Genomic DNA, 27,066 nt, shown 5'->3' with positions numbered 1-27,066 from the left:
AACAGGTATACATTTAAAACTATTTGCAGATAAAACTAATGTAACTATTTCTTCTCTTTTCGCTTTATTTTTTGTTCCATTTTTTGTATTCCTGTTAATTTTTTAGTATTTTTATTACTGCAGATTACATATTGTAGAAGATAATTATAAACAATGCAACAACTATTTTGTATGGAATCTCCCACAGTTTAGCTACTGGAACAGAATAAAAAGGAACTTTCTAGAAATATTTGCTGTTGTTACTTATTATTCCTAAACAATGTGTTAGTCGATCAAATGCTTGTTCATTTTGGAAATCAGGATTATTATAATTATAAATTGTAGCTTGAAATCTTTTAATTACATTTTCTTTAGCTAATGAGGAACAAAATGTACCTCTTAATCTTCTGTCTGGACAATTTAAAAAATCTATAATGTGATTACCAACTTATTGCATATTTTTGCTCTAAAAAAGTAGAATTAATCCAAGCTGAACAGTCTTTTCCAACAGAATTATCGTTGTCCATTTTTTATATTCTCCTCATACACAAAAATTAAAATTATTTATAAAATATTTGTTCCCTCCAGAATGAGATTTTCACTCTGCAGCGGAGTGTGCGCTGATGTGAAACTTCCTGGCAGATTAAAACTGTGTGCCCGACCGAGACTCGAACTCGGGACCTTTGCCTTTCGCGGGCAAGTGCTCTACCATCTGAGCTACCGAAGCACGACTCCCCTTCTTCTTTGTCAAACTTACCTCTAAAGTCTTGTGATACATCTAAATCTAATAAATAGTAATGTTCCTTCATAAGTTCTTTTAAATGTTTGGTAGTTCACTTAAATGTGTATCTAATTTGACATTGAATAATTCTGTTTTATAAGGAATAGTGATAGGGTTTCCATACTTTGGTTAATAATTTTTATATCTTTATTACTAATTTGTTTAATGCCATTCCATTCTTCATTTCTCCTTCACAATCTATAAAATCTGTTATTTTAACAACCATATTACTATCGCAAAGTTTTTCTGTAATAGTCTTAAATTCCTCTAATGTTATTTTATCCTTTTCTATAGACAACATCGCCAATACTTGTAAAAATATTATTATTATTTAAATTTTCTTGAAGCAACCATAACCCAAATTATCATTGGTCGGTTTTGTTTTATTTCCAAAGTAGGTCTGTTATAGAAAATTCTGTAGCATATGTTTTATTTTCTACTGCCATTTACATAGAAAGATTTTTGTGATGTTTGTGTAAAAGTAGCTATATTATAAAGTAACTGAAACATAGTAGCAGAAAGTATAATGACTCTATTTTAGTTTCCTCTCTATTGTAACTTAAAAACAAAATAATGAATTTCATGATCTGTATTTCACTATGTGAATTTAAAAAAAAAAATATGTTTTCTTATTAAATTTTATAATCTTAAAGTGGAGAAAACCTGCCTAAGCAGTGTGGTAACTGTCTAGAGAATAATAATATTAATGAATTTTATAAAGATAAATATCAAATAGATGGATATTGTTAGATTTGTGAAGAATGTATATCTTACTACCAGAAAATTAAGGTTACATGTGAATATGGTAGAATTGTATGTAAAAGAACACTAAAAACAGTGTACAATCGACTACTGCAGCCCATTGATGGTCGAACCCAGGACTATATTCATCAGAGCTGAAGCAGGGGCTGACCACGCCACTTCTAATCAGGAGGCTGAGCAAGTTTAATAGTGTCAAGGGGCAGTGCAGAGTGATACAGCAGTATTCAGAAGCATTCCTTTATTCAGCTAGTTTACAGAAGTGTAAAGTTGGCAGACCACCCATGTGCTGTTCCACAAGTCCAGCTGGCTCAGCAACATCTGGTATGCCGACGCTGCTGCTGCTGTCATCAAGGCCGTTGAGCTGGAAGTCGGCTGTGCTCCACCCATTCGCCGCCTGCTGATGCATCCCATCTTGTGCCACATAGCTGCCCACAATTCTGGAGACTACTGCAGCCCCTGGTCCTTGCCGCCCTCCACCCTGTTTGGCCTGCTCTGTCTGACCATGGGATAAAGGTGGATGTACTAGTCACCTGTGACCCTCAGGCTGCCACTTCTCCCAGGACAAGACCGGAATTGAACCCACAACCTCCTGACACTGTGACACAACTTGCCACTAGTGGTGCTTGGCAGAAGGCAACACCCACCACCGTACCTGGTGCTGCTACAGCGCTGGCAAACCTCCCACATCGTACACCTCACCTGGACCCTGGTATGCTAGACTGCCTTCCTTCAGGCAGACCGTGCAATCTCCTAGTACCCAGCTGCCATTCCATCCTGCCCCTGTGTTGTGTCCCCAGAGGCAGAATACAGCCTGAACAAGTACATAGAAACAAAGTACAGGTTTACACAGAATATTTACAACATCGCTGCCAGACTGGCCACTATAGGTGTAGACAGGCACTGGTCCAACCCGACTCTCGACTGACATGACACACCCCCCAAATTAAAAGTGCCTGACTATTAATACTGTTTTTCCCCTTGCTTCTGATGTAGTGTTAGAGAGAGACAGAAACTATGGCATGGACAAATTCCAATACATCAACCACTTACATATCGCCACACCTGGCTCAGGCCTGCTGTCTTGCCTCATACATAGGAATAACTTAAAACAGCGCTGCAGTTCCCTGCATTGCTATTGCTCCACTCCAAAAAATCGTACTTGCAATATACCGCTGCAGTCTGATCCATATTTACTCTGCCTGGCCTACTGGTTGTCGACTATTACCACACAGTGCCAGGGGCCCCATCGTCCAACCATGACTTTACTGAATTTTTAACAAAATTCCACTTTCCTATGACTAATACTAGCGCAGCATTACCGTTCATAAAAATCATAGATGGTCAAGAAGAAAAGAATTAGAAAAAAATTTATTTATTTAGTTATGTTCACCTTTTAACTGAACTTGAAAGGCAGTAAAATTTTAACATGAATTATTCTTTGTGAGAATGAATTAATCTTTCTTCTTATGTGCACATTTTATAAAAAATATTTTCTTATGTTCACTTTTTGTACGAAAAATTAATTATTTTATAATAGGTGAATACAATAAGAAGAAATACTAATTTTTATTAATTTTCCAATTAATTTATACTAAAATAGGCGTTTTTAGACGAAAATAAGAGAATTTTGACCAAAAATTGGGAGTATAGTAGGATATTTATGACGTTTCAGGTAACTTGGATCAGTCCTGGTGTGAGCCAGGATTGAACAAAGTGAGCCAGAACCTGCATAAATATCTTTCTAATACACATGCTGACAGGGAACGTACTCCAGCTATTTGGAAAACCCGAACACTTCCACTGGATTGTCACAGGCTAAAGCATCATTCATCACTTCAAATCAGTCATTGTCAGCCACCCAATGTCCAGTGTCATCACTCCTTACATCACCTTAAGCATCGCTAGCCATTGACTACAAAAATGTGTGGCATATGAGGAGCTGCTGTTGACACTTCATGATTCTTCTTCTCATGCTGCTGCTGACTGACTGAGCAAGACTGAGGTCCCAGAACTGATGAGCCTCCCCTATATCCCCTCCAATGTCATCACCAGATACTGTCATCCTACTGGCTGAAATCTAACATGTGATTGGATTGAGGGCTCTTATTGGTTTCCACCATTCTCACCCACCATCTTGGATTACATCACGGAATGCACTTCAGTGCTCTCTGGTGGTGGTACTGTGTGGACCTGGACCTCATGGTGAACACACTGTTTCCCGATATCTTGGATAACAGTACTTGCCTCATCAGCTGACGTCACAGCTGCCATATTGGATTATGTCACTGAATGGATGACAGCAGCCTCTGGTGGCAGTACTGTGTACTAGGTCAGTTGGAGTCCAGACCTTGTGGTGAACACGCTGTGCTGCATCAAATTGTTTTAATAAACATTGTATGCAAAACAATGAAGACTTATATCCAGCAGAAGCTGAGTCCTCCCCCACCAATCCCTAGGAAGAGGTGGCGGCTGGGTGACTTAGGTTAGCAGAGGTAGCCCAAGTGCTCTTTCTTTCCCACCATTTTCTTAGGTTACTAGGGACAACCCATATGACCTTCCTTTACTGCCAAAATTCAAATTTCACGCCAATCCATAGGAAGAGGTGGCGGTCGGATGACTTGGATTAATAGAGGTTGCCCACCTGCCGTTCCTTTCCCATCATTTTCCTTACGTTAATAGAGTCTGCATTAACCTGATGGAATTTGAATTTCTCTTCATTTTCTGGGGGAGGTTAGTGGAGGTAGCCCAATTGACCTATCTTTCCACCAAAATTCAATCTTCCCGCCAAAAGCCGCCATCTTGGATAATGGTACTTTGTGCTGATGTCCCCCTTGTCCCAATACTCGTATTTACAGGAGGTCTCCTTGGCTTTGATTTAGCTGTATTGTTCTTTCACGGTTTCACTGCACAATCGTGTTACCAACAGACGATTTGTGTTGAAATGTCAATGACTGATTTGTTACTCAACTGGCATCCTCTGACTAGTCCACTTAAAATCTCCCTACCTCCTCTTACCCTGTATGGTTCCCCTCTTGTGACATCTAATGGTCTATTCTGCATGACGTAGGGATGTTCGGATACTTTTGATAAGACAGAGAGTGTAGAAATGTCAAAACAGCCTTCGACGAAGTTAAAAGCGACCTAAAAAGTGAAATGAGAATTCCACTGCTAAGCACAGTGAGGAGAAAGGATAGGTGAAAATAATACGATGAAAGATATTACAAGTGGAAGTACTTGTCCCAAGGCGCTACAGAACAAGAAATGAGAGTTAATGTGCGAGATACAGTGAATCCAGCACTTCAGAGTTTCACAGAGATTTGGAAGACACGCGATCAAATAAAACAAAATGATACATAATATTTCTTCGGAATTTTTCAAATCATTGATGGATGTGGCAACCAAACTACTATGGTGCAAGGTGTTCGAAATACTGAGAAAAATAGGAGTACGCTATAGAGAAAGAGGGCAATATACAATGTAAAAGAAACAAGAAAGAACAATAATAGTGGAAGACTAAGAACGAAGTTCTCAGATAACAAAGGGTATGAGAAAGGGATGTAGTCTTTCGCTCCTACTGTCCAGTCCATACATAGAAGGAATGATGATGGAAATTAAACAAAATTTCAAGAGTGGGCCTAAAATTCAGGGTGACAGGGCATGAATGATGGGATTTGCACATTATATTACTACCCACAGCGAATTTGAAGAATTACAGACATGCTGAATAGAATCAATGGCCTAATGAATACAGATCGTGAACTGAGAGTAAAGTGAAGAAAGTCGAAAGTAATGAGTGGTAGAATTCATAAGATTAACTATAAACTCCTTATCAGTTTTGGTGACCTGAAAGTTAAGGAATTCTGTTGCCTTAGAAGCAAAATAACACATGACGGACGAAGCAAGGAGGCCAAAAGGAGACTAGCGCAGGAGAGTAGGGCATTCCTTGCCAAAGAGAAGTCCACTGGTATTAAAGTATGCCTGTGTTTGATAGAGAAATTGCTGAGAATGTGTGTTTGCGGTAGAGAATTGTATGGTAATAAATCATGGATTACAGGAAAACTGGCACAGTGGTGCCACAGAAGAGTAATGGAAATTAGGTGGAGTTATAAGGTAAGGAATGAAGTGATTCTCCGAAGAGTCGGCGAAGAATGGAACGTGAGGAAACCTTGACTAGAGCAAGGGACAGTATATTGAACATGCGTTACGACTTCAAAGAATCCCGCCATAGTACTAGAGGAAGATGCCGAAGGTAAAAACTGTAGGGAAAGACAGAGCTTGGAATACATGCAACAAATAATTGTGAACGTGGGATTCAAGGCTTAGAGAGGAATTCGCGTCTGGCTGCAGCAAACCAGTCTGAAGAATAATTACTTTAAGCAAAATATGCACAACGAAATTGGTCGTCATCGTTCACTAATTTCTGATCGCATCCGTTCCTCTACGAGTATGCATCGATTACTCAGATACGTGCAGGCTAACAATTGCTTTCTTTCTGAAATAGGATCCAAGTCAGAACTTTTGACTAAATAATGTGAAAAACCGCAAGCTAAGAATTCTCTCTCAATGAAAGACATGTTGAAAAATATTTTTTCGGTCTAACTGTAGGTAAACATTTCAAAGACGAAACTGTAAATATATGCTGAAACACTAGAAAAAATGCGCCAGACATCACATAAGAGAGACACCTGATGCAACTCTTAGAATTTTCTTTGGTATACTTTTCATTCTTATCAGTATATCACTATTCATCAAATACTGACTGCAATTTGTGCTCCCTATTTTAATTTTGAATTGCCCTGTGTTTCACAGTTTACTATATAACCGAAATGTTGATCTCGTAAAATCAAAAGTTGTTAAAGATAGGCGAAAAACTGAGTATCTTTTGTACCACACATTAACGGAAAAAATCGCTACACCAAATAATAATTAGTGTAGAGGAATGAAATTACGGGAAAACAGAATAAATTTGTCTAGGAAAAATATTTAAGTGCTTAGCACTGGAATACCAAAGGAGGAATTAAGCGCGAGATAAGATGTTGCAAATGTGAAATGCTGGTACCGTACATTAATAACCCGTGTAGCAGTCAGAATGTTGAATGAAAGCATGCAAACGTGCATGAATTGTGCATTACAAATGCCGGATGTCAATATTTGGGATGGAGTTACATGCCTGCTGCACTTGGTTGATCAATACAGGGACTGCAGTTGTGAAATTTGTCGTCCGATAATGTACCAGATGTTGTCAATTGGAGAGATATCCGGTGATCGAGCAGGCCATTCCGCAGCTCGTTGTGTAGCGGCTAGCGTTGCTATCCCTGGATCACGAGGTCCAGGATTCGCTTCCCTGACGCGTTTGGGACTTTCTCTGCCCGGGGATTGGTTGTTTGTGTTGTCCTCATCATTTCATCGTCATTCATGAAAGGGCCTCGGTTGGACTGTGTGCAGACTGGGAATTTGTACGGGAGCTGATGACCGCGTAGTTGAGCGCCCCACAAACTAATCATCTTCATCATCATCGAGCAGGCCAAGGCAACATGTCGGCACTCCATAGAGCATGTCGGGTGTAGTAGAAGCGTGTAGGAGATCATTATCCTGGTGGAAAACATCTGGAATGCTGTTCATGAATGGCAGCACAACAGATCGAAACACCAAATTTTCGTACAAGTTTGCAGTCAGAAAGTGTGATATAATCACGAGAGCGTTCTTGCTGTCATACGTTGTGGCACCCCACACCGTAACTCCAGGTGTCGGTCCCTTGTGTCTAGCAAGCAGAGAGGTTGGTTGCAGGCCCTCAAGTGGTCTTCTTCTGACCAACACTCGGCCATCAGTGGCACCGAGGCTGTACCAGCTTTCATAAGAAAACGCAGGAGACTTCCTCTCTGCCCCAATGAGCTCATGACGCTACTGGAGTCGCAGGTGGCGGGGTTCTGGGGTCAGTGGAATGCACGCTACACGACCTCAGGTTCGGAGCTGTCCATGAAGTAACCGATTTGTAAGCGTTCTTTGCATCACTGTAGTGCCAACTGCCGCTAAAATTGCTTTTGCAGATGCAGTATGATGCATTATAGCCATAATGTCGAACACGATTTTCTTCCCTCTCGGTAGTGCTACGTGGCCTACGGAGCCCAGTCTTCTTTCGACCGAACATTCTCTTGACAAGCGCTGCCAGCAGTCACGTACAGTGGCTGCAATCCTGCCGAGTCTTTCTGCAGTATCACAGAAGTGGCACCAATCTTCTCGTTGTCCTATTATAAGACTCCATTCATACTCAGTGAGGTGTTGATAATCGCGTCTTTGTCGACTTAAATGCATTCTTGACTGACATCAGCTCACTCCTTCCAGTCTCATAGCTCACGAACGTTATAGCGTTTATTTAAAGCAAACCTGATTTGCGTCCTCATAGTGGCGTTACTAGCATCACTATTATGCGACAGGAAGGAAATTTGAATACATATAATCTTTCAGATGTAGAAACAGGCCTACCGACCTTCGTTTACGTAGAACAACTCCTTCTTGGGGTTGCGATTGTCTTACCGTCAGTGTAGTTTCAGACGCTCTACACAAGTGAATATCTCAGACTTGCTATTCCATTGTTGTGGTTCCTGATCTGAAATAATTTTCAGAACATTTTAAACGAAATAATTTGTCTCTGAAAGTGATAGTTGCTTGTCTGTGATAATGTCTAAGTCTAAAGTACTTTAGCCGTGAAGTTTTAATTATTACCTCGGTAACTTAAAGGTCCATAATTACTTGTAGGTAAGTATGCGCCACTGTTTGACTGCGTGCAAACAAATAAGAAATTAATTTTGTACATTTATTTTTGTGAGATGATAGTTAAAAGTTTTATGCAGAAGCTAATTTTTCAAGCGTCTAAATGTCTCTGACGTCATAACTCCTGATCTATGCGTCGTACAATGAAACAGTTTTGCCGGTATATTCAGTCTTAGCTGTGGATACTTTCTACCAACTGTGTTGCGAACGCACTCGCTAACAAAGATGTAATAAATTAAAACGTCATTCGTGGTGCTGATGTTTCACTGTATGAAAAGGAAAATGTAATAAGCGATAAACTCTCTTCTTATGATCTTTCGAGCAAAGAAGAGGGGGGGAGAGGGGGGGTATCAGCGAGAGAATCGTTTGTAAAAGTTTGAAATTATGTGTAAAATTTGTTGGAGGTCGTTAAGTGCACTCATTCTCAAATACTGGATGCTTGAAGTTGTCGTATTTAGGCGCCATCAGTTAGCGTCTCTCAAGAAAAACACACAGTATCTAACTTTAATGTTGTGTTAGTGTATTAAAATTTTAACATAAAATTATAACTCTTAATGAGTAGAATGTGAAAGCATTGTAAAGCTGTAAATTCGGATAGTTATTACGTGAAGTATTGACAGTAACATTTTTATTGCCCCTAGAAGCTGTTAGATAAGCAGTCCGAAACTGGTAATGGGTTACGGGTTCCTGGATAGTGGCCTAGCAGTTAGTACTACAGATGGTGTTATCAAAGGTTGTTGCCCACCCTGCCGTTCTCCGCAATCTCTTTAACTCGATAAGGTCGGTGAAATCGATGTCGTTGTACGAGCCAAATACACGACAGAGGAAGTTAAATGTATCCCAGTTTAGATTTCATACGTCAGTCGTTTTTAGGCATGTCTTATTAGTTGCTGGTAACGCAGCAGCCAGTCTTCCAGTGAACCCCCTAAAATAAAGCTCCATGACCTGCCACTTACTGTGGTTTGGACCAATGTCCTTAACATCGGTTTACTGCAGAACGTTTGAACATATCCTCAGTTAGAGTACAATAAATTTTCTGGAGCCCGGGAAGCTTATGTCCACGAATCAGAATGGTCTTAGAAGTCATCTCTCGCGTGAAACTTAGCTCGTACGTTTCCCATACGTTATATTGCGAGCCATGAATGAAGGGAACTGGCAGATTCATAATTTTTATATTTGCAGAAAGAGTTGACAACATGCCCCACAGTAGGCTGTTAAAGAAGATACGAACGTAGGGAATTAGTTCAGAGGTAGGTGAGTTGCTCCAAGACTTCTCAAGTTATAGAACCCAGTGTTTGACTCTGTTCAGGGAGAGTTAAGGGTGTCATCAGAAGTTACCCAGAGGAGTGTAATAGGACTGCTATTATTCTCTGTATACATAAATGGTTTGGCGGACAGGGTGGGCAGCAATCTGTGATCGTTTGCCGATAATGCTGTAGTGTGAGGTAAGGTGTCGAAGATGACTGGCTGTAGCAGGATACAAGACGAATTAGACAAAATTTGCAGTTGGTGTGATGAATGGCAGATAGCTCTAAATGTGAGAAAATGTAAGGAGATGCGGATGAGTAGGAAAAACAAACCCGTAATGTTCGGACACAGCAATAGTAGCCGGCCGGTGTGACCGAGCGGTTCTAGGTGCTTCAGTCTGGAACCGCGCGACCGCTACGGTCGCAGGTTCGAATCCTGCATCGGGCATGGATGCATGTGGTGTCCTTAGGTTAGTTATATTTAAGTAGTTCTAAGTTCTAGGGGGCTGATGACGTCAGGTGTTAATTCCCATAGTGCTCAGAGCCATTTTTCCATTTGAACCCAGCAATAGTAGCGTCTCTCTTGATACAGTCGCGCCGTTTACATATCTGGGCCTAGTGTGGCAGAGCGATATGAAATGAAACGAGTACGTGAGGACTGTGGTAGGAAAGGCGAATGGTCGACTCGGTTTATTGGGAGAATTCTAGGACAGTGTGGTTTACCTGTAAAGGAGACCGCATGTACGACGCTAGAGCGATCTATTCATGAGCACAGCTCGAGTGTTCGGGATCCGTGCCAGAGCGGATTAAAGACAGACATCGAAGCAGTTCAGATGCGGACGGTTAGATTTGTTACTGGTAGGTTCGAACAACACGCAAGTGTTACGGAGATGCGCCGGGAACTCAAATGCCATTCCATGAAGGGAAGGGGATATTCCTTTTGAGGAAAACTATGGAGATAGTTTAGAGAACCGGCATTTGAAGCTGTCTCCGGAACTATTCTTCTGTCTCCAACGAATATTGCGCGTAAATACGACGAAGATAAGATACGAGGCATTAGGGCTCATACGGAGGCACATAGTCCCGGTGGAGGTTCGAGTCCTCCTGCGGGCATGAGCGTGTGTATTTGTCCTCAGGATAATTTAGGTTAATTAGTGTGTAAGCTTAGGGACTGATGACCTTAGCTGTCAAGTCCCATAAGATTTCACACACATTTGAACATTTGTTTTCTGAACGGAGGCACATAGACAGTTGTTTTTCCCTCGGTCTGTTTGCGAGTGGAAGAGGGAAGGAAATGACCAATAGTGGTACGAGGTGGGTTCCGAAGTATCTGTGTATATGTAGATGTAGATGAGCCGTAACGGATCTGGGCCCAGCGGAAATACCCTACATTCTCGACGGCGCACCCGCGCAGTAAAATTCGCTATTAAAGCGCTGAGCGCTCCGCCGTTAGCGCACGCGACGCTGAAAGCTGGCCTGTGTCGGCGTGTCACTGCGCGGTCCTGGCCGCCCACGCGCGCCGCCGGGGGGCGTGGGAACGGCGGCGGCGGCGGCGGCGGCGGCCGGTGACATCACGCCTGCCGCCCGCCACGCCACGCCACAGTCTCGCCGCGCGATTAATCTCGCGCCGCTCCGCAGCCGCCTCCCAGCGGACACCGCGGCCGTGTCCCCCCACCCTCCTGTCCGCTAATGCCGTGTCCGACCACCTGCCCACTACCCTCGGTCGAGTTTCTTCTCCGATCACTGTGACGCAACTTGTCACTTTACGACAGAACGGTGAAAAGTTATTGGTCTCTATTCTTTTGCTACGTAATAAATCCTCTCGCTCTGTTCTCGTATCAAGCATAAAGACAGGTTTGATGCAGCTTGTAATGACCGAATAGTGAAACGTAGGCAGACAAAGAAGGAAAACTCGTGTCTTTATGAACGCTAAAAAATGTGAAGAGCACCGGACCATCAGTCTAATTTTCATGCAGCTAAAGTCTTGCTGAGAGTGTTGAATAGAAGGCTACATGGCAAGCTGGATAGAGGGATTGCAGAGGACCAGTTCGGATTTAGAAGAGCAAAAGGAAGAAGAGATGCTATTCAAATGGCTCTGAGCACTATGGGGCTTAACGTCTGAGGTCATCAGTTCCCTGGAACTTAGAACTACTTCAACCTAACTAACCCAAGGACATCACACACATCATGCCCGAGACAGGATTCGAACCTGCGCCGGGCCGGTCGCGCGGTTCCAGACTGTAGCGCCTAGAACCGCTTTGCCACTCCGGCCGGCAAGAGATGTTATTGGCCTGTGAAGAACTATAGAGGAAAGATATGTGGAAAAAGGTAGAGAAATCTTTGCTGTTTTTATAGATTTAGAAAAGGCTTTAGAAAGAGTGGAACAAGCTGGTAGATGTTTTGAAGAGGAGAGGAGTAGATTGGAAAGAGAGGCGACTGATACAGAATTTACAGGGTGATCAAAAAGTCAGTACAAATTTGAAAACTGAATAAATCACGGAATAATGTGGATAGAAAGGTACAAATTGACACACATGCTTGGAATGACATGGGGTTTAATTAGAACCGAAAAAATACAAAAGTTCAAAAAATGTCCGACAGATGGCGCTTCATCTGATCAGAATAGCAATAATTAGCATAACAAAGTAAGACAAAGCAAAGATGATGTTCTTTTCAGGAACAAAACCAGAATCACGAACTTCCTCGAAGAAGAAAGGCCCGATAACGGGAGATGTGGTAAATCCAATCCATACTGTGACTTTCTCGTCGTGCAATGGAGTTTCCACGACAGTTCTAGGATTTTAAGTAGTCCAGATTCTGCAGTTGTGGGTGCTGACAGACTCTCGGAGCGTGAAATGAGCTTCCACAACACGTTACTCAACCAATCATCATCTTCAGCCATCTTTTGAAACTCCCACACCGCAAATGCCTTCCGCTTCACTAAATCGCCGGGTAACAGTTCATCATACCGACGGATTTTGTACGGATAGTATCGGAGGGTACGCCTAAGTGCCAGCCAAACAGTAGCGTATGGAATGCCGGTGTGACGTGCGACTGCACGAGCGCTGACTTCCCCGTGCGTAGACGAACCCGCTAAGGTCTCCATTTCTTCCTGAACTGTCTCAGCTGAATTACGCCTTGCGCTCGCTCGGCTATTACGAGGTCTCTCGACTAAACAACCCGTGGCTGCACTTGTCAACGGACCTTTACCGTTCGAATCCCCTTCCTATGGCGATAGGATCGTAACGCTGAACTAGCACATTCCCCATTCTGATTATACAGCTTCACTAAAAGCGCCTTTTCAGGAAACGTCAACATGCTGCGACTGCTGGCACATCTGATTCTCTCTCTCATTACAGCTCCTTTTATACACGATTGTCATGCGCAGTCACTGACGTTTTGCTGTCCAGTGCCATCTGTCGGACATTCTGTGAACTTTTTTTTTTGTTCTAATAAAACCCCATGTCATTACAAGCATGTGTGTCAGTCTTTACCTCTCTATCTACATTATTCCGTGGTTTATTAAGTTTTCAAATTTATACTGACTTTTTGATCACTCGGTATATTTACACCAGAAAGTAAGGATAAGGATTGGAAACGAAATGTCAGAAGGAAGCAGAATTGGATGAGGTGTTAGACAAGGTTGTTGCCTTTCCCCGCTGTTGTTTAACGTATACCTTGAAGAGATTGTTGCGAAAAGCTTAGATGGGAAAAGAGGAATATGTATTGGTGGAAAGCGAATAGAATTTATAAGATTTGTTGATAAGATGGTATTAGTGGCAGAAAGTGAGCGGACAGTGAATAACATCCTGAAAGATCTGAATGAAGCTAGTGTGGAATATGGGATGCAAATAAACACAGCAAAAACAAGGAGTATGGTCATCAGTACAAGACGCACACTGTCCAATATTAAAATAGGAAGCTCTACCATTAGCCAAGTAAGTGCATTTAAGTATCTTGGAACCACAATAACTGAAGACTTGAGATGTCACCAGGAGGTGAAAACTCGAACTGCCATAGCGAAGGAGGCATTCAGCAGAAAGAGGATACTCTTATGTGGCAAATTAGATAAAGGACTAAGAAAAAGGCTTGGAAAATGTTTTGTCTGGAGCGTGGCACTATATGGGGCAGAAACATGGACGCTGAGACGAGAAGATGAAAAAAGGTAGGAAGTATTTGAGATGTGTATGTGGAGGAGAATGGAGAGAATAAGCTGGATGGAAAGAGTGAGTAATGAAAGAGTATTGCAAAGGGTTGGTGAGAGAAGATGTCTGCTGAAGCTTGTAAGAAAAAGGAAAAAGAACAGGTTGGGACATTCATTGAGAAGGGAGTGCTTGCTAGCAGATGCTTTGAAAGGATTGGTTTGTGGGAGAAGACTGAGAGGAAGAAGGAGATACAAGATGATAGATGGCATAAAGGGAAGAGCAAATTATGCAGATCAGAAGAGGATGGCAGAAGACTGGACAGCCTGGAGAACTACCATGTGAAAACCTGCCTTTGGCAGAACACTGATGATGATGATATGAACATTAGCTGTAACCTTTGTAGCTTCGGTTGAGGCGTACAGTGCACCTCGTCCGGTAAGTGGTCATTCTCATTGAGAAACCGCTGATTTCACGCTTACTGATGGCGAACTGGAGGTAAAAAGTGACGCAGTCACGCACCGACCGTCAGCAAACAGACTCAAAAGCTGAATGAACAGGTCCTCAAACGTCAGGGAAAACACAGTCCAGCAAGAAGAGTTCCAGCAAGAAGCAGAGTTCCAGACCGAGAAGAGTCTCAGATCCAGCAGCCTCGGATGACCGATAACCTACAGCAAGCCCTACGTAAGTGTGCATTATCTTCACTTAAGGTTCTACACTAAGATAGGCTTTCAAAGCTTGCCTGTGCCTGCCTCTCCACTTGGGTTATTGGTTTCCATTGTACGTTTGGCTAAATGTGCCTATGTCTGTATGTTACCTTCATTGTGACGATTACCTAAATCTAAGTGTTCCTTTAGAGAAATGGCCATTGCAAGGGTGTATTGCCGCCCAGAATGAGATCTAAAAATGACACCCCCTCCGTTTGACTAACGCCGACCTTCGCGATGTCCCCCATTCCCGCCACCGTCACTACCACCATCATCTAACGACACAACATTGCCTATCACCTATTCTATTTTTATTCGTTAGACTAAGGTGACAGAACGTAAGTTTTCACGCTTTGCCTATGCGTACCTCCCGGCCTTGGTCATCAAGTAAGTAAAAGTGAAATTTGCAACTTTGACTGTTTCTCCATTGTACTGATTAACACGAGTTGCTGCTCTACAATAACTTCAGCATGCTGGAAGTTAGTACGTAATATCTCCAGTTTTTGGAATTTCGCTAAATAATTGAGTAGCCCAGATGCAAAAGCCGCTAACTGCATTCCAAGTGAAAATGACATAATCGCGAAAAACTCGTCCCATCCTAACTATTAAAGGTAAAGAATTCATTTCTTTTCGAAAAATGAGCAAAAAATGATTATTTGCACGGTATTAATGGCGGAAATCTGCGATTGTGTTTTATACTTTCAATTCTTGAGTGAAATATTGACTTGGCGGGTTTTGCTCCCGATTTATGCAGTTAGCGGGTTTTGCAAACGTATCTATCCAATTAAAAAAAAAAAAAAAAAATAACATTCCGTTGCAAAATCCACTATCCGTTCATATGATAGGAATTATATAAGGACGGAATTTAATTATTGCAAATCTAAACAGAAAAAGTACTCTGAGTACCTCTATCGGTTCTCCCTTCTGTTCCAGTCTCGTATTGTACGTGGAAAGAAAGATTGTCGGTATGCCTCTGTGTGGGCTCGAATCTCTCTGATTTTATTCTCATGGTCTCTTCGCGAGATATACGTAGGAGGGAGCAATATACTGCTTGACTCCTCGGTGAAGGTATGTTCTCGAAACTTCAACAAAAGCCCTCACCGAGCTACTGAGCGTCTCTCTTGCAGAGTCTTCCACTGGAGTTTATCTATCATCTCCGTAACTCTTTCGCGATTACTAAATGATCCTGTAACGAAGCGTGGTGCTCTCCGTTGGACCTTCTCTATCACCTCTACCAACTCTATCCGGTACGGATCCCACACCGCTGAGCAGTGCGTTATTTCGAAGAGAAATCAGAAAATTCTACAAAACTGGAATGTAAAAACACGAAGATGACATTATTTTACTAGGAAAAACTTACTTAACGTCAAAAAGAGAACAAATATGAATGTTCAATATCAGGTTTTTTAAAGAATACATCATAACATTTTTGACAACACATAATATTGTAAAAATAAAATAAGATCCAAATTGCATCTTAGTAAAACATCGACAAAATTTTAGAAAATAATGAAATTGGCGGGAAGTTGTATCTTAGTTAAAACGGCGACAAAAAATTGTAGAAAATGAAATTAGGTGAAAATTGCTTTTAAATGACAACTACCTCAACACAGTCCAGCAACACAGATGTGTTTCCAAAACAGAACGGTAAGAACACGAAAAGTATTATTAAAGCAATGAAAACTGTGTTGACACTTATTGTTATGGCGTACATGGGAGGATTAGTGGCAGTTACTGATAACTGACATTTCTGGATTCAAAAAGCCAAAAAGATTGTTTTCACGAAAATCATGAAGAGCACTTCACCAACTTTGAAGCTGGGGATGGGAAGAGCACCCTGGCCCAACACTAATCACAGGTGATGTAGAACTTTCAAAAGCGATCTCGGAGACGTCAAAAAGCTTATGGAGCTTCACTTTGGTGAAGACTGTGCGACCAACGACAAACTCTCAAATTCTACACAGAGGTGTCAGACGAGCAGAAAGGCATTCCTAGAGTTGCTCCTGCCACTGCCAACCTCCAGAAGAAGCCGGAAAAGATTTCAAATATCTTCCACAGTTAAAGTACCGTCTCCGTTAACTATCTGAATAATTTCCTTTACCTCATCACATATTCTTTGAAGCTCCTCTTCGTCTGAGGAGCTAGTTGGAATATAAATTTGTTTTAGTAGAAGGTAATGGTGTAGTGTCTTTCTGGCTTACGATAATGTGTTCGTTATGCTATTCCTAGCAGCCTTCTCTCATATTTATTTTCATATTCAGTATTAACCTTACACCTTCCTTACTCCCAAGTGACTTTGTGTTGAATACCCTGCACTCACCTGACCAGCAATCCTGTTCTTCCTGTCCCCGCACTTGACTAATTTACGCTATTCCTAATTTCAACGTAACAATGTATATTTTTAAATTCTCTAAACTACCCACCCTACTAAGATATCTAACATTTTACGGTCTGACGCGTAGAATGCCAGTTTTCTATTTCATGACTACTACATTGTCCTGAGCAGAGCCCGGCTGGAGATCTTATTGGGGGACTGATTTCCCTCTGGATCGTCTTACACAAGAGAATGACATCACAATTAAACCATTCAGTACAGGTGCATGCCCTCTGAAGCAGCAACGGCTGTACTTTCTCATTGCTTTCTGCCACTTGCAATACGAATTTATCAAGATGGTGTTGGGTTGGCTACGCGTTACAGTGCCAGATCAGGAATCATCCCGACTGTTGACCCCACAACTACTGAAACAGCTGTTGGCCTTTAAACAGATAACTTTCCGTTGTGGTTACACGTAGTGTACGGATGCCTGTGTCATTGAGGCAAGCGAGTTACTCCACCTCGGCAAGGTCCATTGTTGTGCAAGGAAATTATTTTGGCGGAAATGGGTAGTTTAGACCATGAGACCCCAGTCTATATTTACTTGCTTTGTTGAGATGTTCATCAAATATACGGTGATAATGATTAAAGCTTCGTGCCACTTGGATCTCCATAGGCTTGATTACATTCTTGTATACGTTGTGATATGAAAACAAACAGGTTCCACAACATCATCTTCTAGTATTTCTTGCCTTACCTGGAACACTTGCTGTGTCTGTTAATGACGATTTTTGCTGGAGGCTAGTAGGAAAGTCTTCACATCATAGCCTAGATATGCTCTACACACAGCAGCTCAGGAGACCGGTCAAGCCACTCGAGTTTTAAAACACTTCTGAAGGTTTTTCGTGGTGTGAACTGCTGCTTGAAATGTTACTTTATCCTGTTACAATGGTCATTAAGGGTACTACAGAATTTACCATTCTTATAACACGATACCGAGCATGCAGCCTCTCCTCAACAACTGCCAAATCAATACTGCTATCATAGCCTACAACTCTGCACATGACGAATTCAGTAATTGGAGAGCAATGAATCTCGAGAATTGCTGCTTGCTGTGATCTGTCACCATGTCGTCTAAAGGAACGTTGACGTTGACGTTGCCTGCAACAATGGGAGCAAGATTCATCTCTGCCGAGAATGCCACTCGATGTTCCGGTTCATTCTGGTTGTGCACCATGCATAGCTCCGTTGTCTGTGGTATGGTGTTAGCGGTGAACGACGTACAGCAACTCGAGATCTCAATCAGCTTCCAGTGATCAGTTCCTTAGCAATTTTTGTGACGCTGTACCTTTAACCTCATCCGAGATTGACGCTGACGTGAGCTGCCCCTTCCGCAGAGCCACTCGAACACCCCTATGACCACCTCATGGGGTATCAGTCTTTGCTTCATTATTGTACTGAGGGGTGTCTCGTCACCATTCGTTCTGGAGTCATTATCCTACAACAAGTCTGTCTATCTGTCGGGCTGATTTTACCATGCTCCTCGTACCAATGATTCCATCTTTCTCAAAGTCCTTAAAGTGGCGACAAGCTTCAGCAGGGGAGTTGCGATATCCAAAGGTTTTTATAACATTAGACACACCAATACGCCTCACGTAGTCACACCATTCTTCACATGCAGGAATAGCTATTTTCTGTATTCTTAAAATAAGCTTGTTTACGGATGAATTTTAGTCGACGTATCCACTAGGCATAGGAATACTAGAATATTAGTGTGACACCGTTCGGTCAGGGTGTTCATGTTGTAGAGCTTTCCATTGCGGATGTTGCGTTTCCAAGTATTCTCTTTCAAATCAATAAATTTTATCCAGTTTTCTCGATTTACTATTGCTGATAAAATCTCTTGATAGGTCTAAGATCTTTTTCGTGTTATATATTTCTTTTGGTGTTTCTTTTGATGTGGAAATAACTGTGCGTCAGATAAGGCAAATGTGATGGTAGGGTGCATAAAATGCCTGAGTTTTCTCGTAATCCATAGCAAGTTTGGCGAAATAACATTCTCCTGATGAAAGGTTATTTCTTTCTGTGGGATTACAGGCTCTTTTAACGCCTTTTTCATCCATTTGGATCAAACATTTACGTAGTATACGTGACAGTTTTGCCTTTTTCAAGTTAGTTATTAAGAAGAATCACTTTCACAGTCCTGAAATCGCTGGTCATAACATGACCATCGTCTGAAATCGACATTTGTTATGAAAGATCGTCGGCTTTCACCCAGTGTTTCTTCTCTTATGTAACGTCCCTGGTATAATACGGTGGTCACAATTCTCGTTCAAAAAACTAATGCGATGAAAGATGAATTTATATTAAGATAGTCTTAATACCGCTGAGGAAATCATTTTCGACATTCGTTTTGTCAGTAGTTAACAAATATGGCACCCATTGGCACAAAGCTTGCTCATAATTAACACTTCACGTAAAGTGCATAGTTCTTTTTCTCTTGCGTAGAATGTTTGTTTTTCCCAGGTCTTGAGTCTTCTGACTGGTATAATGCGGCCCTCCTAGTTTTCCTGTCCTGTTCATCAGCTCAGAGTAGTGCATACGTCTACATCTGCATCTAAATGCATACTCCGCATGCCGTTGTACGGTGCATCGCGGAAGGTACCTTTCCTGTTTCACTCGTAAATGAAGCGAAGGAAAAACGACTGTCTATATGCCTCCGTATAAGACCTAACTCCTCTTGTGTTTTGTTGCCGGTTCTTAAGCGAAACGTGCGATGGCGGCAGCAGAATCGTTCTGCAGTCAGCTACAAATAACGGTTCTCTATATTTTCTCAACAGTGTTTCACGAAGAGAACTTCATATTCTCTCCATGGATTCTGATTTGAGTTCTCGAATCATCTTCATAACACTCGTGAGGTGATCGAAGTTTCCGGTAACAAATCTAGCAGCATACCACTGGATTGTCACAATGTCTACTTCTAAGCTGACCTGGTGCGAATCCCAAACATTCGAGTACTGTCCAAGAATAGGTCGCACGTTTGTTCCAAAGGAGGTCTCTTTTACAGATTAGCTAGACTTTCATAGAGTTCTCCCAATAAACAGAAGTCGACCATTCGCCTTCCCACTGCCGTACGTACGTGGACGTTCCACACTTCATATCGCATTACAACGTTAAACCATGATGTCTTACAGACGAGAAGACGTCAGGCAGCACATCACAAATACTACAAACGAACATTACGGGATTGTTTTTCCTACTCATCTACTGTAACTTACATTTCTCTACATTTAGGACAAGCTGCCACTCGTCACACCAAATGTAGATTCTATTAAACTCATTTTGTACCCTACTGTAGTAACTTAACGACCACAGTTTGCCGGCCGCTGTGGCCGAGCGGTTCTAGGCGCTTCAGTCCGAAACCCCGCCGCTGCTACGGTCGCAGATTTGAATCCTACCTCGGGCATGATGTGTGTAATGTCCTTAGATTAGTTAGGTTTAAGTAGTTCTAAGTCTAAGGGACTGATGACCTCAGATGTTAAGTCCCATAGTGCTTAGAGCCGTTTGAATCATTTTGACCATATTTCCCGTTTATTACAGCATCATCAAAGAGTCGCAGGTAGCTGCGCACCCTATTCGTCAGATTGTATGCGTTAATGGAAAACGCAAATGGTCACATCATATTTGCTTGTGGCACTCCTGACTATAACATCTCTCTGGTAAACACTCCACGTGGACAACTATGTACTGGATTCTATTACTTCAAAAATCTTCACGCCGTCCTCGTACCTGCAAATTTTTTCCGTATGCTCTGACCTTCTTTAACAGTCAAAACGCTTTCCAGAAATCTAGGAATATGGAATTTGCCTTCATCTATTGTTCTCAGGATATCATGAGAGAGAGGGACAAGATGAGTTGCGCACCTCCGATGCTTCCTAAATCCGTGCTGATTTGTGGACAGAAGTATTCTGTCTCAAGAAAATTTATTGCATTAAAACGTTGAATATTTTCAAGAAATTTGCAGCAATCAAATGTTAATTATGCGGATCCATTTTTTTACACTTCTTATACCTAGGAGTCTGCCGTGCTTTTCTTCCAGTCGCTTGGGACTTTACGCTGAGCGAGAAATTCGCATAAATGCAAACTAATTAATGGGTTACGTAATTCCAATCTGCATCTTCCCTTACACTTCCTGTCGTCTACGGAAATCTTTCGTTCAGTGAACATTATTTCCTGTCGTCTTCTCAAACATCCCTTCTTCTCATTAATATATTCCACGTATTCTTTTATTCCTCGGTTCTGTGGACACCCACCTCCTTTGCTGTCTCATTATTCTGCTTATCTTGTGCATCCTACCACATACGTAAAGCTTCATTTTTCTTTTAATATGGTTTCCCCACAGTCAGTAAAACGCTGTGTTTCAATTGTACTTTCTAAATACCATATAACTGTATAATGGAAACAACATTCTATTGTTTATACACCTGCTTATACCATCACACTTCACTCAGAGACTTGGGCTGACAAATAATTAATCGTACACATTTTCTTTGGTTGAATCCATAGTACATCATTTATATTAAGATCTCAATAATATTCGTTGTCAAGAATTCCTTAGACTTTTATTATGTGATTTAGCTACTTCTCTTTTTAAACAGAAACATCATTATAGAACGCTACCAATCCATTTAGTTATATTAATTCTGATTTATATTGTAATTATATTCCTTAAAATGGACGGAAGCTAATAAAATGAAGTGGTGCACCCCATTCGGGCGCATAGGTTTGTGTTGTCCAAAGATACTTGGCGACAAGGAAAGTCAGTGGGTGGAAAATTTCGTTCTTGCCGTTAGAAGAAGGTGAGAACGTCAGAGGGTCAATGCTGCTGATTTATTATGTACTGATCTCTTTTGAACCATATTTAGTGCACTGTGGGGTGTTTCTGCAGGCGTGGCCAGTACTGGTGTTCTATGAAACAATGTTCATCTAATGTTAACTCAAATTAAGGAATAGGCTCTAGATTCACTAAGGCCACGTCTGTTAATTACGTGAGCATAATATTGAGGGGAGGGGGGGGGGGTAGTGTCCGATAAAATCTCACCAAATCTCATTTAAAGGGGGAGGGGCAATATAAATTCACGCCAACTTTTTAATTCAGAGAATATTCGTTATAAAGATGGACAACATTTTATTTCGCATAATTAATCTTGAGCGTAGATAATATTAAAATGCTCAGTAGCCTTTATGACCTCTTTGAACTGAGCTGAACGTTCTACATGCTCGGGATCCCCAGATTTGAAATAATTGCTGCACAACGGTCAGATTTCATTTGGGTAGTTTTCTGGCGCCGGTCGTCAGTGAGTCAGTCGTGACATTTTACAACGCGTATACAGCCGATGTTACTGTATTCAACATGAATTTGTATCAAAAGCATTACAGTTTCTCTGTTAAGCGGTATGCCGACAAATCGAAACACATGTAGGAGCAAGAAGTTAATTGTTTGTGGCAGGAAGCTAAGCCGAAATCCACCCACTAGAATTTTTTAGTGATCATGTAAATGAAGGGCTTGAAAAGCTGGGTAATCGTACAATTCAAAGGAAGGTACGAACAATGTCATCTTTCACCTGCAAACTAAGTGAAGGTTTAATGACATTTAATGTGCTTAGATTAGCACTAGAAGATAATTTTATTATGTATCCGTCGAAACGGTTAATAATATTTTCGTGGAGCATTTTTATCCATCTGTGTCTGTCTGTCTGTCCGTCGAAATACGAAATACTTGTAGATTTAAAATAGCATTTATAATCATGTGTTAGAAGCACTGCCTAATACACTTTACAAATAAAACACTAATTTCTTGAAGTGTTTCAATCACTATTTAAAATAAATAAGTAGACATTTTTGCGTATTTTTAACCTAATACGGGGTTGACCTTACTTGGGGGGGGGGGGGGGGGTCGTTCCCATCACATCCCATCAAATCTTACTAAGGAGGGAGAGAGGTCCAGATTTTAAGGGAAACCTCTCAGTTAATGAATGGACGTGCCCTAAATGTCAGCTATAAGTTCCACAGTTTCTTTTTCATTATAGAGACTTAAAAGGTCTGAAGTGTTGGTTTTGAGACCTTAACGTTTGAGGTCTGTTTAAGTCTGAGTAGTATGCAATGTTAATTGTGGCCTTTGCTTGTATTTACTTTTACCAAGTGACCGAAGCCCAAGTGTCTGGACTAGACCCCACTTCAAGTGTGTAACCTATCCCAATTACCGGACCGGAGAAAGAGGTTCTACAAGTTACCAAAGAATTCGAATCAGGAGCAATTCGTGGCGACTCCTCACACCGTTGAGAGGAAAAATTTAGGTTAAAGGCGTACTGAAAATTTTCGTGGTCCGGGTGGAATTCGATTCAGGGACCTCTCGGTTTCCAAGCAAGCGCTTTACCATTCGGCACCAGGGCAAACGAAACAAGAGGTGAGACGCTCTGTTCTTGTTCAACCGTCACATTACCAAGCTTGCAATGGGATCTGAAGTTTATCCGTATTCAACGTATTCTTATGTACTGGAAGGGGTAAAATACTAACGGCAGGTAGAATAATACTGCAGATGGAAAGCGATGGCTGGAAAAAGATTGGTAAAATAACAAATCCTCTCAGAGATAACTTCTGGAAATAACTTGTCCAGACTCTTAAGCTCGTGCTGTAAGCGAAGACATTACGTGACACGGTGATGACTGTGGCCCGTCAGGAATTGAATACAGGTATGTGCTACACATCACGACATTCTCGGACATCTGCAGTGGGCAGTGAACCGACCTTGGCGGTGGAATTGTTGGCTTCGAGAGACACTTAGCTAAGATCAGAGGAGCCGCGCCGAAGTCCATTAGTGACTGGGATGTCACGGTCTGCGCTTCTCGACTTAAAACAAACTCCGTCTCCACGCTCAGTTGTGCCTGAAAAGCTGTGAGCAAATAACCGCTGCCAGAATGACGAGGCTTTCCGCGGAGGCGCTTGTGACGGACGACTGAACTAAAAAGTAACTTTTATTCCCCCTGAGGAGCTCATGATGTCCTGCAACATAATCACACTACGAAAAACTCGCGAACACCTGACAACTGCATTTGTAAGTGCTGTGCCTCGTTCCTGTGATTAATGGGAGGTAAATACCGTCCATTGTCATCTTCTCTTACATACCGACGGTGGCAAACTAAAACGCCAAAGAACTTCACAGCCAGTTCCTGAAATAGCAAAGTATCAATTGGCGCTTCGTAAGAACAGTCGTTTCTCTGTACGAACCACAGCCACACAATGATTGCAACTTTTCTGCAGGCAGCTACGTAGGCACGGACAGGTTCAGCGTCAATAATTGTCAACTAATATTTAATAACTTTATCAGTCACAATTATTCTACTTTTTTATACTGCCGCAATCGATTTCATTATAAATTCCATCGTTAGATCACTTTATATTAAAAAACAAACGACTGGTAGTCAATAAAGTTTTAATTGTTAACCCGAAAATTTAAGGGTACGTAATTAATTTTTTGTTTGTTTGCAGGTATATGCCTCCATTTCTGGGATACGTTCAAATCCACGCAAGAGATGGAGGCCCTGGTGCATCACTATCTACATGACAGTAGAGAAAGTAAAAGTCAGCAGCGCTGGAATTTTCAGCACCTTACACCACAGCTGCACCTCACAAATTGCACTGCCAGATGGATTTCATGACTGCCCATACCCAGTCACAAAGTCTACCGAATCGACGAAGCTGCGAAAAATTTGAAGTCCACATGGCTTCTTTAACCACTTTGCGCGACTGCTGGATTTATCCCTCTGGACCCGAGCCGAAGGAGTAAAGCTATCGGCGGCAACACGTGAATTCAATACCACCGAAAGGGCGGAGACCTAAGCAGTATCGAGTTGGTGGAGGCTGAGTGTTTCTTGGGACTTATAACCATTCATTACTTAAAGTCAGGCGCATAAATATACTCCAGATAGTACATCATTAGCGTATATGATAAAATCTATGTAAAACACGTGAATGAATCGTTAAAAAAACTGAAGTATGACTTGCTTCTACTCTGGTCTTTTTTGCTCCCTGCTCGCTCTCTCAACCGACCTGCAGAAAAAGAGGTTATATATTTAAGTCTGTAATATACTTATTAACTATAATGGCGCCTTATTTCACTCGCTTCTGTATTCATTATGTTTCTGTCTTACTAACTGTGAAACATCTACATGTTTATAGCTAATTAAGCCGTTAGAACTGATCGGTTTGTTGACGCGGCAATTGCGCCATCAGCCCGTGGTCGAATATACATTCACATGTTCAAAGGTCAAATCTGCGGTTGTGACTTTACAGTTCAATATTATCACAGTCCTGCGTCAACAGACTTACCCCCTTACCAACGACTACTTCTGCCCTTGACTTTTACAAGAATTTGAAAATCGGAGGTAACGTTACGTTATTCGACACAGTAGAAGCTACAATTTTATCGTTAATATAAAACTGTACGTCTCTGTGTCATTGTTATTATACCCTGCTGTTGTCAGTGTCATGTGTCCCACATCAAGAGCAAATTACCTTCAAAAACTAATTCATCATTGCATTTATTTTCTTTTTGAAGGATCATTACAGACTGCTGTAGTGCGGCTTCGACATATTTTGCTTGTTATGTGACAAACCCTCACAGAAGCATACCTCAGAAGTGTCTTCACGAGGGTACAGATATCTCTCAAGATGAATTATCGGTGGCAGCTGCCCAAGGTGGTTCCTTGCTCCATGTCATCGCCCCAGCTCATTCTGCTCCTGCTGCTCCTTTGGGCTTTCTGACTTCGATTCTCCCGTATTCTCTTGAGGTGACATCCAGTAACTTCTTACTGTATCCCCATGTCAAGAAAACCGTTCGAGGCAGCATTTCCAGAGTGACGATGTGAATTTCAGAGTGCAATGTATCCTGAAGAGACAAACCGTAGGCATCTACAAATCACTGATGATTCCGCATAAATAGCCACAGTTGGAAAAAATTGTCGCCTGGATGACTGAATATGTAAAGAAAGATTATCAGCTCGTTTACGGTCACAGCTTGATTTTTAGAGATAATGGTTAGAACTTCATGACTATTCATCGAATATCCTTGTCAAATATATACTGTACCCGGGCACCAGTTGAACTGGACATACGTCTTAATCTCCTCCCCCCCCCCCATTCACCCCCGGAGTTGCTGCCCATTCCACCCCTCGCCCCACCTCTTCTTCCAACCAACCACCTCTCTGACCCTGTAATTGCAAATCCAGATTCTACTGTAATATTCCAATAACAAGTCGGTGAGCCAGAAAGAAACACTACTTTCTGATTTCTATGAAAACTGTCTGTGAAGAAGAAAACAAAACCGCACGTTACTGTGCATACAATTACTGTTTAAATATATTGTAGTGTTGATGCATTAGGTTGCTCTGAAAGCGGTGCTGATACTCAAGACAATAAAAGCGTGTGCCGGCCGTAGTGGCCGAGCGGTTAAAGGCGCTACAGTCTGGAACCGCACGACCGCTACAGTCACAGGTTCGAATCCTGCCTCGGGCATGGATGTGTGTGATGTCCTTAGGTTAGTTAGGTTTAAGTAGTTCTAAGTTCTAGGGGACTTATGACCACAGCAGTTGAGTCCCATAGTGCTCAGAGCCATTTGAACCAATAAAAGCGTGTTAAAAGCTGTGAGCTATCTGGGGAAGTTAACCTTGAATTACTGATCAACTGTTTCACAGGTATCCAGTCCAGCTTACCAAATTCCCAACCAGACTAACATTAATTATAATCTTATAATAGTCATCTTACGACAACCGGTGATATATATATATATATATATATATATATATATATATATATATATATATATATATATCACCGGTTGTCGTAATATGATTATTATAAGATTATAAATATATATATATATATATATATATATATATATATATATATATATATACTCCTGGAAATGGAAAAAAGAACACATTGACACCGGTGTGTCCGACCCACCATACTTGCTCCGGACACTGCGAGAGGGCTGTACAAGCAATGATCACACGCACGGCACAGCGGACACACCAGGAACCGCGGTGTTGGCCGTCGAATGGCGCTAGCTGCGCAGCATTTGTGCACCGCCGCCGTCAGTGTCAGCCAGTTTGCCGTGGCATACGGAGCTCCATCGCAGTCTTTAACACTGGTAGCATGCCGCGACAGCGTGGACGTGAACCGTATGTGCAGTTGACGGACATTGAGCGAGGGCGTATAGTGGGCATGCGGGAGACCGGGTGGACGTACCGCCGAATTGCTCAACACGTGGGGCGTGAGGTCTCCACAGTACATCGATGTTGTC

The sequence above is a fragment of the Schistocerca cancellata genome, chromosome 3 (assembly GCF_023864275.1).
Source record: "Schistocerca cancellata isolate TAMUIC-IGC-003103 chromosome 3, iqSchCanc2.1, whole genome shotgun sequence".
NCBI lineage: Eukaryota > Metazoa > Arthropoda > Insecta > Orthoptera > Acrididae > Schistocerca > Schistocerca cancellata.
Note: the sequence above shows the minus strand (reverse complement) of the source record.